Source organism: Cynocephalus volans, chromosome 2 (genome assembly GCF_027409185.1).
Source record: "Cynocephalus volans isolate mCynVol1 chromosome 2, mCynVol1.pri, whole genome shotgun sequence".
NCBI lineage: Eukaryota > Metazoa > Chordata > Mammalia > Dermoptera > Cynocephalidae > Cynocephalus > Cynocephalus volans.
Genome location: NC_084461.1, coordinates 72,036,456 through 72,042,455, shown reverse-complemented (window position 1 = coordinate 72,042,455; position 6,000 = coordinate 72,036,456).

Below are 6,000 nucleotides of genomic sequence, written 5' to 3'. Positions count from 1 at the left end.
ATTTAGGAATAATAACTAGTCACTGAGCTATTAGACTATTGGGTTAAGGATAAATTGACCATACACTTAATATATTTGTATTTTCCAATTAGCACAACACAGAGAGCCAGGGGACATGAGAAGTCAGATCTCATTTCTTTAGTGGATACAGTAAAATTGCATCTGTTTGTTAGGCAGGCTGGGCCAAAGGTGAGGCAAGTAAAGCTGTAGCTTCAGGTGTACAATTAAGGCATGCCTATTGCTTCACTCACCTTATGCTAGTCTTGGGCATGAGAGCACCAAAAAAAACTACGCCATCAAGATAAATATGTTAATGTATTATTTTCAAAAACTAAAATTAATGCAAAAGCACCCATGATTAACAAAATGTCAACATTTAAAATAAAGAAGGATCAGTGGGGTAGGCCTCATAAGTTATGGGGGATGGGTGTCTAAACCAGGACCTATAAGGTGAGCCTCAGGCAGCCTGTGGACCACCTGAAATTGTATAAAGAATGTGGTGTGAATTTACATATTTTTGTATATACTCACTTTTTTTTTTCCAAAATGGTTTGTGGGTACCATTACATACCTAGGGAAATTTCTCCCCATGAAAAGGTGAAACATTACTGATCTTCATGCTGTTACTTTTATCAACATCAAATGTGAATATGAGTAGAGCAAAAAAAAGTATAAAAACAGAAATACAGTTCTTGTCCAGGATCTAAAATTCATTAGCAATATTACTGCATTTTGGGGAGAGGCAGGATACACAAGAAGCACCACCTCTAATGCTGAGCAATATGGAATTGCAAATTGAACTCACCACTCATTATCTCTGGGAACTTTGGAAAATTAAATTGTACAAACCTCAACTTCTTCATCTGTAAATAAGTATAATCATAGAGTTTAGGTCATAATGTTGCTGTGAGGATTAAATAAGTGAATATTTAAATATTTCAGTTATTGTTACTACTGTTTGAAGACAATGAAAATTACTCAGCTCACTTTTGAAGAAAAAAATATTGTAAACACTCGTAATGCCTTAGCGACATTACGTATGATTGAAAAGCTATTCTTATTTACTCTGGTGTCAACACATTCAGAGATTAACATTATTACAAGCACAGAACAGTAATAAAACTACATCCCTTTTTAAACACTTTGTAGATTATTTTCCATTAATTCAGGATAGCTTTCACCTTAATAATTTCAACTTATGGGGCTGTATTGCTTAAGAGACACACAGCATTTGTATACAGTACAAATCCATATTGTTTTTAACTAACAATAACACAATATATAATGGAAAAAGTTCACGTTCTTCCAGTAGTTTAGGTAAGGACAGGCAGAAACATGTAATTGTTTCCATTGTGAAATCACCAGCCTACCAGCTGACAAAAGCATATATTAAGAACATTTTCTTTTCACATGGTTAGGAGTGGGTAAGTTGCCTAACAAGGGATGACTTCTTGGTATCGTAGACTAATTTTAATATATTAACTAAAATGCATTAATGCTAGCCTTTGAACTGTGAAACCACTTTCTATTCTCTGCGACCTGAAGTTATACTCTTTTAAACCCATTAAATAAAATTAAGTGACACTGAGCTTAATTAATCACACCTACCCAGCAGCAGAAAATCAGGCATATAAACGGAATATTGATCTTCAAGAAGTCCGTTGCCTTATAACTATAATGGAATTAGCCACAGGTATGTTTTGCAAGCATTGGTAGGATACTTATCAGTAATAAACCCAGGGCTTCCAGTTAATTAAATCTGTTAGAGAAGTGTTTCACCAAAATGTTATCAAGCACGTAAAACCTGTTTAAAAGAGCAAATTATAATCTCCTCTACTTTCTTGTGTGTATGTGACAAAATAAGTGGATAAAGACATTGACAACCAAGAGGAGCTTTATTTTAATGGCAATAGCCATGCTGGCATAAGTAACTGATTATAAAACGTCTGTGATCTCTGCTCTAAACATTTTAGTTACTTTATGTAATTTGTTCTCTAAGCCAGACGTCATATTACTTTTTGTTTTTCCTGATCCTTTATTTCAAACATAAACTGGTCCACTAATTAAATATCATTTCTCTTATTAAATTTTATTTTCCTTGTAATAAACATCTACTTGAAAGTGACAAGGATTTTAGAAAAGAACATTTAAATGCTTAATTTATTTAATCTGTAGAATGTGCACATATGTTGTTCACCTTTTAGTTTCTAAGGCTAAACTACTGTTGCTGCAGTTCATTAATATCTACTCTGACAATACTAATAAGTTTTTAATAACATTTAAAAACTTAAACATTCAAAAAGAGCTATTTAGTAATATAATGGCTCATTTTTAAAGGCAATTCTCCTATTAGCACTGAACCATATGATTTGGCTAGGATTTCCTTTGAATTTTTCTTGAGTGTTACTTGAAGTTGAATAGCTTTGTGTTGCTTGACTATATTCCAAAATAAAACAGCTATGAATTTCCAAATAGTATATGATGACTTGACATTGCCTCATCCTTGTAGTCCAACAATTCCTACAACATGATGTCTGCTGCTGATGCTTTCAAATTAGGACTTACAGGTATAACCTACCTATGTGCCATGCTCCTTCTGGAATATGTAGTGCCTTGTGACTGCTGTGTATAATTGAGCTGATTAGGTTCAGCACATCTCCAGAAAGGGCCATTTGCTGTGTTGTGTATTAAATGGCACTGAAGTGGTCATGCACAGCAATCTCCAGCAACTTGTGGAGTATACTAATATTTATAAAGCAAATGTATTTCACAGGGCCTAGTTTCCAAAGCCCTGTAGTTTCAGGTATAACCTAACTTTTTAAAATTACATATAGTAATGTTAACCTCGCAAAAGACTGGAAACTTTCCTCAGGCTAAAGTTTCTGTTATAGATAAAAAATGGTAACACAGCAAAATTGCTGGCTCAAGGACAGATGTCCTTGGTTAACCTACTGATTGATATGTAAAAATATTGGAGAAATTTCTGTAGGGAAAAACAATGTTTGCTAAGAGCAAGCTTTTGTTGATGGATCAATTTGACCTTTTACTAATTGCATTAGTAAATGCAATGAAATGTCACTTTGTCATTTCACTAATGTTACCAGCTTCTATTGTCAAACTGTACTTAGCCATAACTCCACCTATGTTCCTTTTCTGTAACTTTCTGGCCTGGAGAATAAATACTGAGACAGAAACCCAGTTTAGGGTTAATTTCTCAAAGGAGGAATGCCTCTTTCTTGAGGGTTCCAGGAAATTAACCCCTTTGGGGTGTCTCACTGCTCAGAAGAAATGGGCTTTGAGTAATCCTTTTTCTATCTCTGTCACCCCATGTGAGGCAAAGCAACACTTGCTTATTTGTTTTTTTAATTTTTAATTTTTTTAGCTTTGTAATTTGACTATAATGTCAGTCCTAATGATCTACAGAATCTGTATATTTGTAAATTCATCTACTCACTAATATTTATTTGTTATCCCAAAGTTAACATTCAGAAAGATTTTATGGTCATTCAGGGACATGTGCAGAGTGACAAAAGGTTTGAGTCTCCAGATGCACATGGACCCAGCTGAAGCTGAACAAAGTGACACTATGCTTTCTTGTTTTGATCTCATTAAAAACAAGGGTCCTTTTCAGTCTACTTAGTGTCATGCTTTTTTGAATGTTTGTGGGTTTTGTAGGTTATTTTGGTATTTAAAATAGCCCCAAATTGTAGTGTGTCAATGTATTATCTAGTGTTCTGAAGTGCAAGAAGGCTGTAATGTGCCTTATGGAGAAAATTGGTTTTGTGTACTGTTCTAAATGAGATGTTAGATAAGCTTTATTCAGCCATGATGTTAATGAACCAACACCATGGGACATTCAGAAAAAAAAAGAAGACATTTGCCAATCTGCATATGACACTAAAGTAACATCAATATCATGCAATGAGGCTATAAAAAATGGAAAAGTGACTAAATTTGTGGACTCATGAGATGACAACTGACTTGAAAAGTGTAGCAGACAGCATTGTTCTGAGGCTGAAAGCCAATGAAAACCAAAGAAATTCACAGTCACATTACCCAGGCCCATCAAAATATTAAACCTATTTCAGCTGGTGCTTTACTATAAAGAAATACTGCCTCCAATCAATCATTTGTAAGAAACACATATTAAATAAGTTGTCTTTAAACAGAAATACACATTAAAAAATATGTATTATCACTTAATGAAAACAGAGGTTCACAGGAGGCTAATTCTGTATTTCCCCTAGGAGAAATTGTTCAGTATTCACTAATTCAGTGCTCACGACTTTATAGAACACCAGGAATAAGAAGAATCAAGTGTAGTTATAGATTCACAAGAAGTTTCAAAGTTGGTACAGAGAAGTCTTGTATACCTTTCCTCAAGTTTTCGTCAGTGGTTACATATTATATAACTAGAGTACAATATCAAAACCAAGAAACTAACACTGGTACTTCATGTGTGTATATAGTTTTATGTCATTTTTATTACATGTGTAGATTCATGTAACAACTGTAATCAAGATTTAGAACTATTTCATCACCACAAAGATCTTTTTTCCTCTCAACTTATTTATTTTATTGAAACATAATTGACTGTACACATCTGTGGAGTACAGCATTGAATATTAGTACCTGTGTGTATTACGTGATGCTCAAATCAGGATAATTAGTATAGTCGACATTACACAAGGTAATCATTTTGGGACCCTTTACCAATTTCTCAAAATTGATAAAGATCTTCTTCATCTTATTTCTTTATTGACAGATCCATTCCCTAACTTCCTCACCATTTCTAACTCCTAGCAACCACTAACCTATTTTTTATCTATGTAATTCTCTCATTTTGATAATGCTATATATTTGAAATTATATATTTTGTGAAGTTTTATGATTGGCTTATTTTTTACTCAGCGTAATGCCCTGGAGATCCATTCAAGTTTCTTTGTGCATCAATAGTTCCTTGCTTTTCATGGTTGAACAGTTTTCTGTGATATGATTACACCACAGTTTGTTTAGCCATTCACCCATTGAGAGGCATTTTGGTTGTGTTCACTTTGGGGTTAGAAAAACCAAAGCTGCTATGCACAATCATATGTTAGTACAGGGTTTTCTTTTTGTGGATGTAAATTTTCATGTCTCTAGAATAAATGCCTACAAATGCAATTGCTAGATAGTGTGGTAAGTGTTTGTATAGTTTTTTTTTTTAAGAAATTGACAAACTGTTTTCCAGAGTGGCTTTACAATTTTACATTCCCACCAACCATATATGAGTGGTCCAACTTCCCTGCATCCTCACAAGCATTTCGTATTGTCACTATTTTTTTCATTATTATTATTTTAGGCATTCTGATAGGTGTATAGTGATATCCCATTTTGTTTTGTTTTGTTTTGTTTTTTCTCTTATGAATTTATTCTATCTTCCTTGATACATCAATGACAAAAGACATTTACAATATTTCCCAGATTTAGGGGATATACTTTAGCAAACATCTGCAATTCTTTCTTTATGCAAGCTTTCTCTTCCCTTCAGTGAATCACCATTCTTCACTCCAGGTATCTGGAGATTGGATTCTGTATAATAAGCAAACACAATAAGGATTAGGTATTCAGAAATCATTAAATTCCTCCCTTTCAAGGAAGAAACAGTTTCTTTGGGTAAGAGATGGGATTCCCTCCTCAAATCAAGTACAAAGTTGAAGGTGTTTCAATTATTTCTGCAGTGCTGAATACTCCTATTCCTTCAAGATAGCCCTAATTGTCAGGATCCAACTCTTGCCAGATTAATGCCCCTTCACATATTAAATTTGATGAGGTTGTAAAGAAAACTGACTTTGTGCCTAAGCAACCGGCAGAATGATTTTTTACCACCCTGACGCTACAGCTACATGTAAACATTTCAGCAATATAATTTAAAGTCCACTGGCTTGACATACCATCCTGAATTGAGATTTTTAAGCCCATTATTCTCCATACTTATCCCCGGCCATCAGAGGCAGTCAC